Here is a 13,213-nt window from a genome sequence, read left to right on the forward strand (position 1 = left end):
TATATTATTTACTTATTTTGTTACGATAATATTGATAATATTTATTTAGTTATTAAGCAATTTTCTTTAGGATCTCTGATTAAAAGAGAAATCTTCTATTAAAAAAATATTATTTTTAATTGATTAAATCACCAAATATTAACTCAAACAAGAGTTTCTAATACCCCAATGAAAAGCTAAAGGAAGAGCGCCATCTGTATTACATGGTAACACAATACATTTATTTATTAGATAGAATATCTTGTACTTAAAAAAATATATTTATTTCAATCATTACTGTAACACACTTAAAACAAATAATTCATTTCAAATAGACTAGAATAGAATATGCAAGTTTTTTCGGTCCAATTATAACATGCACCTCATTCGAATGAAATATCCAAACCTTGGAACTTTTCTTTCGTAATGTCATCTAAAATCTTGCTCATTTCAGTTGTAAGATACTTAGTCCAGCCTCCAACTTTCCCTTCTCTAAAAAAAGATTCATTAGGGACACCATCACGATAATTCCCATGTTGATTAACCTCCTTTAAAGTTTCCAAACCGCATAGCGTCATGATCTCTTCCACTATGCCTCTGGCCTCTTCATCTTTAGTAAAAGGACATCCCAAGAACTCTGCAACGCGCTTCAAGGTATTTGGAGTATCCAATTTCATGTTCTCATATGTCAAAAATAGAATCCTCGTCGGATGTTCACAACTAAGCTTATGGTGCTCTTTCACATGATTCCAGTATGGTCCATATGGCATCAAACCTTTACTATAGACGTCAAACATCTGTTCGAGAGTCACCTGACCACGAGGCATGTCACTCAACTTGTTTGCGAATATAAACCAAGAGACCAAAATGTCTTTAGGGTTTCTACACACATAAACTATGCGACAACCAGCATCATGAATGGACTGAGGTAGCGCACTGTAAGGTATATGAGTACCAAAAATACGTGGTTGATTTTTGTTGACATAAGTAGGGAAATTAGCAAGAAATTCAGGCTCAAGAAAAGGCACACATTTATGGGGATTAGATTTGAGTAGAGGGTGAGTTGAGAGAATGTCCGTTTTGTACTGAAATCGATTCATAGTTGCAAACACAAGTGCCTTAATCCATGTTGTGCCGGCTTTTGGTTGCGTAATCAAATAGATATCGGTTGAATGAGCTTTGAAAGTGTCTTGCATGGCCGTTGTAGTTTCAATTGAGAATGCATTCTTCGATGTGAACCAAAACCCTCGGTACATGTACAGGTCTTCACCCATCCAACCTCTCGCTTTAGGAAATGTATTATACTTATCCTTAAAACTATCCAAAATGAGGGCTAGATTGGCCTTTTCATGCTCATGGTTTACTGAACGAGGTTCAGATACAAGTGAAAGACGGGAAGTATCTGGTTTTGACATTTGCATATATGATATATCTCTCTATAGAGTGGAGTACTAGTAAGTTTGTTGGTTTACGTGTTTCAATATATATGCACGCAAACAATGTTGGTTAGTTGCAATAGTTTGAGGTAGGGAAAAATAAGTGGTGCTGAAAATCCCATGAACCTCGTGTCGTACTTAACAAAAATCAATTTATGCATGTTTTGCTATAAATCATGATTAAATTTATTTATATCTAATAAATATTCAACGAGGAACACGATTCAGGTTGTTAATGCTTCGCATGTTAAATGTTTGCAGGACCTTTTATTTTTACTTTTTTTTATCACACACCCCCAAGATATTGGTCTACTATTTCAATGCATTATTTTTTTTAGGATTCCATATTTGTTCCATCTATTTTTGAAATTTCATATTTACCGTGCACAAGCTTTCGAAATATTAAATTTGTTTTAATCTTAGATTTTAATGTTATTAAATAGTTTATCAAAGTTTTAACTTCTTTTTTTGTTTTAATTTATTATTGTAGGCCGCTTCTTATAAATCTAATTGAAAATATCATCTATAATTTTCCTAAACATTTATATATCATATTTACCCATGTCAAAATTTATATCAATCGAAAATGCATATTTGTTTGAAGTTGTATTTTGTTTTAGGTTAACTCCAAAACCAAACAAACCAAAAGCTAACCAAACCAAACCGAAAACTGAATTACAGTGTAATTTGGCTCCTATTGAAATCAAACGAAACAAAATTTTAAGATTAAAATTAAAATCTAGAGTTCAAATATTCTAGACAAAAAATTTACTTTCTAATTTTCCAAAGAAATAAAGTATAAAATATCAAAATAACACTATAAGAAATAAAGTTAACAAATTTGATATTTTGATTTATTTTCTTGTAGCACCTGACTTGTTAACATAAAAGTACACTTAATACGTTATTTCAATTTATCCTTCAAATTATTTAAAAGGTGCGCTAGATTGGCCTTTTTTAAGTTCATGATTTTCTTAAAGAGATAATTCAAGTGCAAGAGAGAAAGTTTTTGCCAAGAATAGGGTTATTGAAAAAAATATTTACCAATATAATTTAGTTTCTAAAATATTTACCAAGCTATTATTATTTCCATTTTTCCTCTAATTTTAAGTTTTACATATTGCTTTTAATTTTAAATATCATTTTTTTGCGAGTTTTGTCATTTTTTTTTTATTTTTTTAAATATGAGTTTTTTATTTTTTTTGTTTCAGTTTTTTCTATTTTTTTTAATATAGATGTTTTGAGGTTATTTATACAAATTTTACAAATCAATTGAGCATCAATTCCAGTCATCAATAGTTATAAATATCCCATTTTGAACAAATAACTTCAAAACATCTATGTTAAATGTATCTTAAATAAAGAAACATAAATAAATAAAATGATATTTAAAAAGTACAAAAGACAATAAAAACTAAAATAAAAGAAAAAAAAATCATATTAAAATAAAAACCAATAAAAAAAAACTGAAAAATAAAAAAATGCCAATTTGTTAAATATTTTTGAAACCACACTAAATTGATAATTTTTTTGACTATAACCCTATTTTAGTAAAACAAAAATAAAAAAAGAAATACTCAGTGTAGTGCTTTTGTTGAATTTCTATGCCCAAAAATTATTATTAAGTGGCATTGCTAATAATATATGATCCTAAAGGGTCACACATTTATCAAGTTGTCACATTTTGTATATTTATTACTAATATGATTATTATTAATAAACAATATCACTTATTGTATTTAATTATGAAATAATTATTGTTTTGTGAAAATAATAATTATAAGAGTGATAAACAATCCATTGTGAAGAGGATCCTGGACGTGTATTATCATTGTGTCGTCGAATGTAATCTCCTTCTCATTTGTGATCGATGTGTTCTTTTGTGTCCATTCTTCTTTTTTCGTATTTGACACTTTAGCATGTCTTTTGATTGTAGATTAAGAGGTGACATTGGTGCCACAAATGTCAGGTCCTCCATACATTACATTGATTATCTTAGCATTTACATAAGGGATCCTAGTTTTTTTAGGATCTTATGTGGATCCTAATCCTTTTCATTGGATTTATTCGTTCTTTTTCCAAGGATCACCTTGAGGTATCCTTTGATGAGTAGGTAACTAATATCTTTTCTTAGGGCTATGCAATCTTTCGTATTGTGACCAAAGTTCTCATGGTATGCATACCATTTGGACTTATCTTTCCAGGTGGTGGACTTTTCCCCCTTTCTTGGCCATCTCACTTTGTCGCCAAGACCCTACATGGAAAATATCAAACAAGAAACATCCACAGAAAAATAGTAGCTAGTGATCTTAGGGAATTCTTCTTCCTCCTTTTCATCCTTAAGGGCATAAACCCCATGATGATCGGGTCTGGAATAAGGTTTAGATTTATGGGATCTTTGGCAGAGGAGTCACCATTCCTATTGGGGTTATCATATAAGCTTGGAGGGTTGCTCCTCTTCTAGATCTCCTTGCCTTTTTCGATCCTTATAAACCTTAGTGCTCTACTCCTTACTTTATCCATTCTTTTCCATGGAGTCATTACGATGTCTTTGTAGAAAAGTGAGTCTTTCTTTAGGACCATTTTGAAGGCTTCCATAACAGTTGCCACGTCACTGTTGGGGATACTCAGAGCTTCACTACCAAACCTATTCATGAAATCTCTGAGGGATTCCTTAGGATCCTGAACCACCCGATAGAAATCACTAGAGATCTACTTAAATGTTCTATTACAAGAAAATCAGTTGTTAAAAATATTAACTAGATGTTCAAACGAGGTAATAAAGTAGGGAGGAACATTTAGTTGCCATTTCAAGGCTGATCCTATCAGGGTGGAACCAAAACCCTTGCACGGGCAAGCTTCCTTCAAGTGTATGGGAATGGGGATGATCTCCATTTGCTCCCTATATTGTGCCACATGTTCTTCAGGATCCATGGTCCCGCCATAAGGCTTCATGCTGGGAGTTTGGAAGTGCTTTGGGACCTCGGTGTCAGTGATTGAAGGAGCAAATCTCGAGATCATGTGGCATGTTGGGGAGACTTTCGGTATAGTTTGGTCTACTCCAGGCACACTTGAGATCTTCTTCCATAACTGTTGAAGTTCTTTGGCCATGAACGGGGTCATTGTTGTGTCAACATCCATAGAGTTACTAGTAAAGATATATTATGCACAAAGTTACAAGGAGCCTTGTTATTGGGAGTAGCAACGGTTTTGCTGGGATCCTGGGTCGTATGGGCTTGCTCTCTTAGAGTTGCGCCCCAAGCGGGAATCGAGGCCGGCATTGAGGATCCTGTCTTGCGGTAGTTCACTTAGGATCCCATGTTGTCAAAGTTTAGGATCTTGGGCTGCAAGATTGAGGGTGCTACTTCTTAAGTCTTGTTGATCTTTAACCTTATTGTCTTCATTTTCTTGAGTATTTTCTTATTATCCTCCTGCTGTTGAGTGACTTTTCGTTCTAGTCTCTTCATCATAGTGAACATTTCATTATTGGAAATCAGCAAAGGAGGATCCTAAAATCCTTAGGTAGCGACCAAAGATTTCATTATTCGTTCGTCAAACACCATGAACCATACCATAATTGGACCTATTATAGATTAAATTATATTTTTATATGCAATTGAAGTCATGGTATCCTTAATTGCTTGCGAATTATTCCATTTTGAACTTAGTCTTAGACCTAATATTTGATTTCCATTTTAATGAAATTTTTAACAAAAAGCGAAATCAAACACGAAGAAACTGTCGAATAGAAAACGTTAAAATGTGAAACATTAAACATCTTGAAGTTCAATGTGTAGGAATTTATTTTTGTTTACATTTTTGGAATCAGCAAGATCAACGGACACATATAAAATATTCCAATAAGTTAAGTTTGTTCGTTTTAAATATAGATGATGGAAATAACATAATTATTTTAAAAGCATATGTATGTACATATGTTTGTATATTCCATGTATTTTATAAATACTTAGGAGATATATATATATATATATATATATATATATGTGTGTGTGTGTGTGTGTGTGTGTGTTATGTACTCTTACAAACACCTAAATACAAGTATATCTACGAGTATATGATATGTATTTGCTTAAAATAAAAAGACTAAATACTTGTACATGCATACAATAACCTCAAGATCATGGGAATACATGTATTGTGTGTGCATGAATTTTTCTCTAAATACTCCTGTACATCACCATATCTGTCACATCCCCAAACCAGAACGGCGGAATCGTTCAAGGGCGGATGACTTCATGTAGTATCATAAAAGTTGAGTAAATAGTAAAGAAAGCAAACACAACCATCATAAATATAATTTAAAAAGTTACATTGTTGATTGTAATACATATTTCAAAACAAATTACATTACGGTGATATAATAAGTTTGAAATTTGACGCCTTAGCGTTCCATCCCCAAAAGTTATGGTTTACCTGTATTACTGAATCCCTGAGAAATACAAGTTGTTTTGAAAAAGTGTCAACAATTAAGTTGGTGAGTTCATAAGCGTTTTTGTCTAAGAATTATATGTCTTTTTGTATAAAGTAACCGAGTTTGTTTCTAGAAAATCTAATATTTTCCATAACTGAATGGTAGTTTTTAGAAGTTCCAAAAACCGGAACGCATAAGTATTTTCCATACCTAAAATAGTATAAGTAGATTTATATATGTATATATAATCACAAAGGCGTTTGATAGCCCTATAAGTCAAATGTTTAAATACTTCATGTGAGTTTTATAAACGTACTATTGATCCAGACTGTCTATAACAACGTTCTTTAGGCGTTGGAATGATTTAACATTTGTCACCCCAGACCTGCCAGTCCGACTGTAGCTAATAGTTTATGTGCGGGATTGTCAATCCCGTATAGATCTATACAAAAGTATCACACTCTCCCTACAAGAGATTATGGTTTATAATACATGACTTAAACATGCGTACGTGAAAGTACGTGAAGTCAAATGTCTCACAAAAGTTTGTATCGAATAGGTTTACGTATGAAAAGTCCATTTTCCTTGTAAATGTAAATATTTCCTTTCAATATTGTTCATAGAGTGTAAAATATCATGAATATCTCGTAAACTATACCTATTATAGTTTTTCAAAAGTGTTTCATTTGACTGACAAACCTTAGTGTATTACCAACCTTGCATGTAAAGTATAACATTTATAATAATGTTGTTTTACTTATATAACATTTATACACAAAATGTAGTTAAAGCATTAGAAACTGTATGTAACGACTTGCATTTTAACATAAGTTTTTCTTGCGTTTCACTTGTATTTTTCCCCCTAAAATATATAAAAACGTGAAAATATAGGGGTATGAACTCACCTGAAAAGTGTGATGATTTGACGAAAACAAGACTTTTCTCCGGCAGCACTTCAATCGGAAAGTGGTGTATTCCACGGGAATCTCGAGGATTCGAACTTCTGTCAGAGCTTGGATATGAAACCTGGATGTCGGGATAGTCTCGAGAGGGTAGAAGTATGAAATTTGGGAGAGAAGGTGGTAAATATGCAACTAAAAGTCGGAATCCTCGCATCCTATTTATAGGAGGGGAGCCTAGCCTCGTACGCTCAGCGTACTCCGAAGTATGCAGGGTGTTCTTCGTACGCTGGACGTACTCGCGTACGCGGTGCGTACGTCGTGCATGACGCCTTCCTTGGTTGTCGGTCTTCAGATGGGACGGGGGTAGAGGTGTATAGGGGAGACGTGGTCAATCCGAGGCCCTGTGTGGCGTATGATGGGCGTACACCCTCGGTTTGTGTGCCCCAATCTTCTAAAATGTGTAACTTTCGCATACAAGATTTTTTTTTGACGTTCTTTATATCCACGCGTAGGTGAGAATATAATCTACAACTCTCATTTAGACTTCGTTGGCAATTTTTGACTTTATTTTTAATTATATATTTTTAGTAGGTCGGGACAGGAAAAGACCGTTAAAAATTCATAACTTCTTCATCTGACGTCGGTTTTCGTCTATCTTTTTTGTTGTATTACTATTGTCGAATTCTTCAATTCTCGTTTAGGTTGTGTCGGCTTAATATCGCTCGATCTCTATTTCGAGTTTTTAGTTGTCTACCGCTACTCCGAAACATAGAAAAATCCTAACTTCCTCATACGAAGTTAGATTTGGACGTTTTTTTATTTATGTTCACGGTTTAATGATATCTATGACATTCATTTAGATATATAAGGGTAAAAAGTATTTTATTGAAATTTCGCGTTTCACGCTTAACAGTGTTTTACTGGTTTCGCTGCGGATTTTCGATTGGTCATAACTTCTTTGTTATAACTCGGCTTTAAGCGTTCTTTACATTTTTTTTAAAACCTTGACACGATAACTATCATTTTATGTATCCTAATTGTGACTTTTGAACATTTCATTTCTGACGCTACTTTTATTTATTTATCAATTCAAAATAGATTACAATACTTGACTTAGGTCATTACATTGACTTGAAATATCGGGTTGTCACATCATCCCCTCGTTAGAGAGAATTTGGTCCAGAAATTTATTCTAAGATTAGTATTTATGGACTAGGGAAAAGATGCGATATTTTTGTTTCATCTGATCGTCTCACTTCCAGGTGTATTCAGGTCCTCGCTATGCATTCCAGTGGACCTTCACAATGGGTATGCGACTTTGTTTTGTTCTTTTAATTTCCCTATCCATGATTTCTACTGGTTCCTCTACAAAGTGGAGACTCTCGTTGATTTCGATTTCCGCCAGAGGGACGACGAGGGTCTCATCGGACAAACACGTCTTTAAGTTTGACACATGAAAAGTAGGGTGTACGTTATTGAGTTCCTGTGGTAATCGAAGCTTTTATGCTATCAGGCCGATCCTGGCGAGGATCTCGAATGGTCCGATATACCTTGGATTTAGTTTCCCATGTTTACCAAAACGTATTAACCCCTTCCAGGGTGAGACCTTCATTACAACCCGGTCCCCAACCTGAAATTCCAAGGGCTTTCGTCTTTTGTCCGCATAACTCTTTTGTCTGTCTCTTGATGCTTTTAGTCGTTCTCGGATTTGGACAATCCTTTCGGCCGTTTATCTTATGATTTCCAGGCCTGTGAAAGTGCTGTTAGGTATTTGACCTCTAGGTAGTTGCGTGTCACCCACGTCAGCCCAGCACAGAGGTGATCTGCACTTGCGGCCATAAAGAGCTTCAAATGGAACAACCTTGATGCTAGTGTGATAGATATTGTTGTACGAGAACTCGACTAGTGGTAAATGGGTATCCCATGCCTTACCAAAATCGATCGCACAAGCTCTTAGCATATCTTCCATGGTTTGAATGGTCCTCTCACTCTGACCGTCGGTTTGTGGATGGTAAGCGGTAATCATGTCTAGTCTCGTCCCTAGAGATTTTTGTATTGACTGCCATAACCGTGAGGTGAATCTACTATCTCTATCGGAGATAATGGATATTGGTACACCATGCAGTCGCACAATCTCTCTGATGTATGCTCGACCTAGTTTCTCTATCTTGTCAGTTTCCTTTATTGGTAGGAAGTGCATAGATTTGGTTAATCTGTCAACGATCAACCCAAATGGTGTCAAGTTCGCCCGCTGTTTTGGGTAACTTGGTTATCAAATCCATGGTTATTTGCTTCCACTTCCACTCGGGTATTTCAGGTTGTCGTAACAATCCCGAGGGCTTTTGGTACTCTACTTTGACTTTGGCGCAAGTGTCACACCCCTAAACCAGAATGGCGGAAACATTCGGGGGTGGGTGACTTCACGTAGTATCATAACAGTTGAATATTGTAAAGAAAGTAAACACAACCATCATATATATATATAACAAAAACTTACATTGTTACGTGTAATACATGTTTCAACAGAATATTACAATATGATGATTTAAAATGTTTTGATAATAGGCACCTTAGCATTCCTTCTCCAAAAGCTGATGGTTACCTGTATCACTGATTTCCTGAGAAATACAAGTAGTTTCGAAAAAGTGTCAACAACTAAGTTAGTGAGTTCATAAGTGTTTTTGCATTGAAACTTGTATGTCTTTTAGTAGAAATAGATGAATGTGTTTTCCAGAAAATCCAATATTTTCTACATATAGTTTGAAAAAGTCCCAAAAGTTGGAGTGCATTAGTATCTTTCGTGCTCAAATGATGAAAGTAAATTTATACTCAAAATAATGTATTTACTGAATACATTCAAGAGTCTCGTAAATCAACTTATTTTAATACTTTCGTGTGAGTTTTATAACCATGCTATCGACCCAGACTGCCTGTAACAACGTTCTTCAGGCGTTGTAGTGTTATGACGTTTGTCACCCCAGACCTGCCGGTCTAACTGTAGCTAACAGTTTAGGTGCGGGATTGTCAATCCCGTATAGATCTATACACAAGTATCACGCTCTCCCTCCAATAGATTGTGGTTTATAATACAGGATTTGAAATGCATACTTGAGAGTATGTTGAAGTTGAATATCTCACATCACTTAGTATTAATAGATTTACGAAAAAGAAAGCCTACATTTCATGCAGATGAAAGTATTTCATTTTCACAATGTTTACGTAAGGATAAAATGAATAACCTAGAAACTATAACCATTATACTTTTTCCGAAAGTGTGTTCCATTTGGTAATAATAATTGATGTAATACTAACTTTCCATGTAAAGTATAATGTTGATATCGAAGTATTTAAAAATGTAGATATTGTATTTGAATCCAGCTAAAGCGATATGTTTTCTCGTATTGCACTTGTATTTCCCCCCGTAAAACATGAAAAAGACGTGGAAAGGTAGGGGTATGAACTCACTTGGAAAATGTGACGATTTGAAGAAAGCGAGCTTTTTCTCGGGCGGCAGTTCGACCGGAAAGTGGCAAGATTCTCAGGAATCTCGGGGCTTCGGACCTTCGTCGGGGCCGGCGTATAAAACCGAGAAGTCAGAATCGTCTCAGGATGCTAGATGTGAAGTAAGAATGAGAGAGAAGGAGGAAATGGGCAAGGAAAGTCGGAGGTCTCGCATCTTATTTATAGGTGAAGAACACTGCCCTCGTACGCGGGGCATACTCGTGCGTCATGGCTTACTGCATCATCGACTGCTAGACTTCGGACGGGACGGGGCGTAGAGGCGTAGGCGCGATGTGGCCAATACGAGGCCCTCCATTTAGTATGCTAGGCGTACTCCGAAGTACGCTGGGCGTACTCCTTCGGATAACTTTTGCATAAGAGCTCAATTTTTGACGTTCTTTATATCCACATGAAGGTGAGAAAATACTCTACAACTTTGATTTAGACTTCGTCGGCTAATTTTGACTTTATATTTAATTATATTTTATTTAATAAGCCGGGACACGATAATTCCGTTAAAAATACATAACTTCTTTATGCAACGTCCGTTTTCGTTTTTCTTTTTACCATTGTACTTCTATTGTAGAGACCTTCAACTCTCGTTTAGGTCGTGTCGGCTAAAAATTGTTCGATCTTTATTTCGAGTTTTTAGCTGTCTACCGCTGTTACGAAACTTAGAAAATTCGTACCTTCTTCATACGAACTCAGATTTGGGCGTTATTTTCATGCACGTTCACGGATTAACGTAATCTACGACTTTCGTTTAGATACCTAAGGCTAAAAAGCATTTTATTGAAGTTTCACTTTTTTTTACGTTTAGCAGTGTTTTACCGGGTGTGTCGTGGATTTTCGATTGGTCATAACTCCTTAGTTATAACTCGGATTCTAGTGTTCTTTATGTTTTTGGAAACCATGGCACGATATCTAACACTTTATGCATCCCAATTAAGATTTTAGAACACTTCATTTTGAAGCTAATTTCGTTGATTCCAAAAAGTTCGTTTGATTGAATGTTACATTGATTTTAAAAAATATCGGGTTGTCATAGCAAGTCAGACACTTGCCTACATAGGCAACAATTTCGGCTTTCATGTTCGGCCACCAATACAATTTCTTGTGGTCCAGATACATCTTCTCTGAACCAGGATGCACGGAGTATCGAGTCTTATGAGCCTCATTCATTACAACATCTTTGAATCCACCAAACTTCGGTGTCCATATTCGATTCATGAAGTAACGAACTACGTCACCCTTGAATTCAAGATTTTTATCCATTCCTTTTAAGGCTTTGCTATCCACGTTTTATGTTTTCAAGGCTTCCATTTGCACTTCCTTGATTTACGTGGACAAGTGTGCATGGATCATCATGGTTAAGGACTTCACTCGGCAGCCCGAGTACTCGTTTCGACTGAGAGCATCAGCTACTACATTAGCTTTTCCTGGATGATAATGAATTTCGCATTCGTAATCGCTCAGTAGTTCAACCCATCGTCTCTGTCTCATGTTGAGTTCTTTTTAGTGTAGAATGTGCTAAAGGATCTTATGATCGGAGAAGATTATGCATTTTGTGTTGTAGAGATAGTGCCTCTAAATCTTTAGGGCGAAAACGACTGCTCCTAGTTCCAGATCGTGGGTAGTGTAGTTGACTTCGTACGTCTTAAGTTGTCTGGAGGCGTATGCGATGACCTTTCCTCGTTGCATTAGAACACATCCCAAACCTTGGTTTGATGCGTCGTAGTAGACCACGAAGTCTTCTGTTCCTTCTGACAAGGACAATATAAGTGTGCTGCATAGGGCTTGTTTCAGTATTTGGAATGTAGTGTCTTGCTTTTCTCCCCAGCTGTAAGTTACACCCTTCTGAATCAGGGCGGTAAGTGGTTTGGCAATCTTTGAGAGGTTTTGTATGAATCTTCGGTAATCGCCATCAAGGCCCAAGCATTGTCAGATTTCTATTGGAGTTCTTGGAACTGAACAGTTCTCGATTGCCTTGATTTTGGAAGGGTCCACGTGTATCCCTTCTTTGCTAACTACGTGACCAAGGAAATCTACTTTCTGAATCCAAAATTCACACTTTGAGAATTCTGTGTATAACTTATTTGCCCTTAATGTTTCCAAGACCTGCCGGAGGTGTTGACTATGTTCTTCTTTGCTCTTCGAATAGATGAGTATATCATCTATGAACACAATCACAAATTTATCTTGGAAATAACGACATACTCGGTTCATTAATTTCATGAACACCGTCGGTGCATTTGTTAATCCAAAGGGCAATACTACAAACTCGTAGTGACCATAACGAGTTCGGAAGGCCGTCTTCGGAACATCTCCTTCCAGGACTCGCAGCTGATGGTACCCGGATCTTAGATCGACCTTTGAGAAGTAGCTTGCTCCTTGGAGTTGGTCGAACAGATCGTCTATGTGTGGTAGGGGATATCAGTTCTTGATTGTGAGCTTGTTTAGTTCTCGGTAGTCGATGCACATGCGAGAAGATCCATCCTTCTTCTTTACGAATAGGACTGGTGTTCCCCAAGGTGAGAAGCTCGACCTGATGATTCCTTTATTGAATAGCTCGTTTAGTGGGCTAGATAATTCCTGCATCTCTGTCATGGCTAGACGGTACGACGATTTTGCCACTGGGGTAGCTCCGGGAATCAAGTCGATTCTAAACTCGCTTCGACGTTCTGGTGGAGCTCTTAGAAGATCTTCAGGGAAGGCGTCGGGGAAATTTCAGACTTCTGGAATGTCTTTGATATCTTTCGTTTCTTTTTCCTTATCTACCACGTGGGCTAGGAAAGCATGGTACTCTTTATGCAGGTATTTTTGGGCTTTGACGCAAGAGATGATTTGTAAGTTGGTACTGGGTTTATCACCATAAATAATAAGATTTTTGCCATTTGGCAGATTAAGGCGAACGACCCTTTCATGACAAAGTATATCGACATGGTGAAGGCTTAAACAATCCA

General features: G+C 36.2%; 1 pseudogene; it reads right to left on the reverse strand.

Annotated features, from left to right (window-relative positions):
- Nucleotides 1-241: 241 nt before the first annotated feature.
- On the reverse strand, nt 242-1,446 carry LOC145099592 (cytosolic sulfotransferase 13 pseudogene; annotated as a pseudogene).
- Nucleotides 1,447-13,213: the final 11,767 nt, after the last annotated feature.

The sequence above is a fragment of the Lactuca serriola genome, chromosome 1 (assembly GCF_051521515.1).
Source record: "Lactuca serriola cultivar US96UC23 chromosome 1, Lser_US96UC23_V15, whole genome shotgun sequence".
NCBI classification, from domain to species: Eukaryota; Viridiplantae; Streptophyta; class Magnoliopsida; order Asterales; family Asteraceae; genus Lactuca; species Lactuca serriola.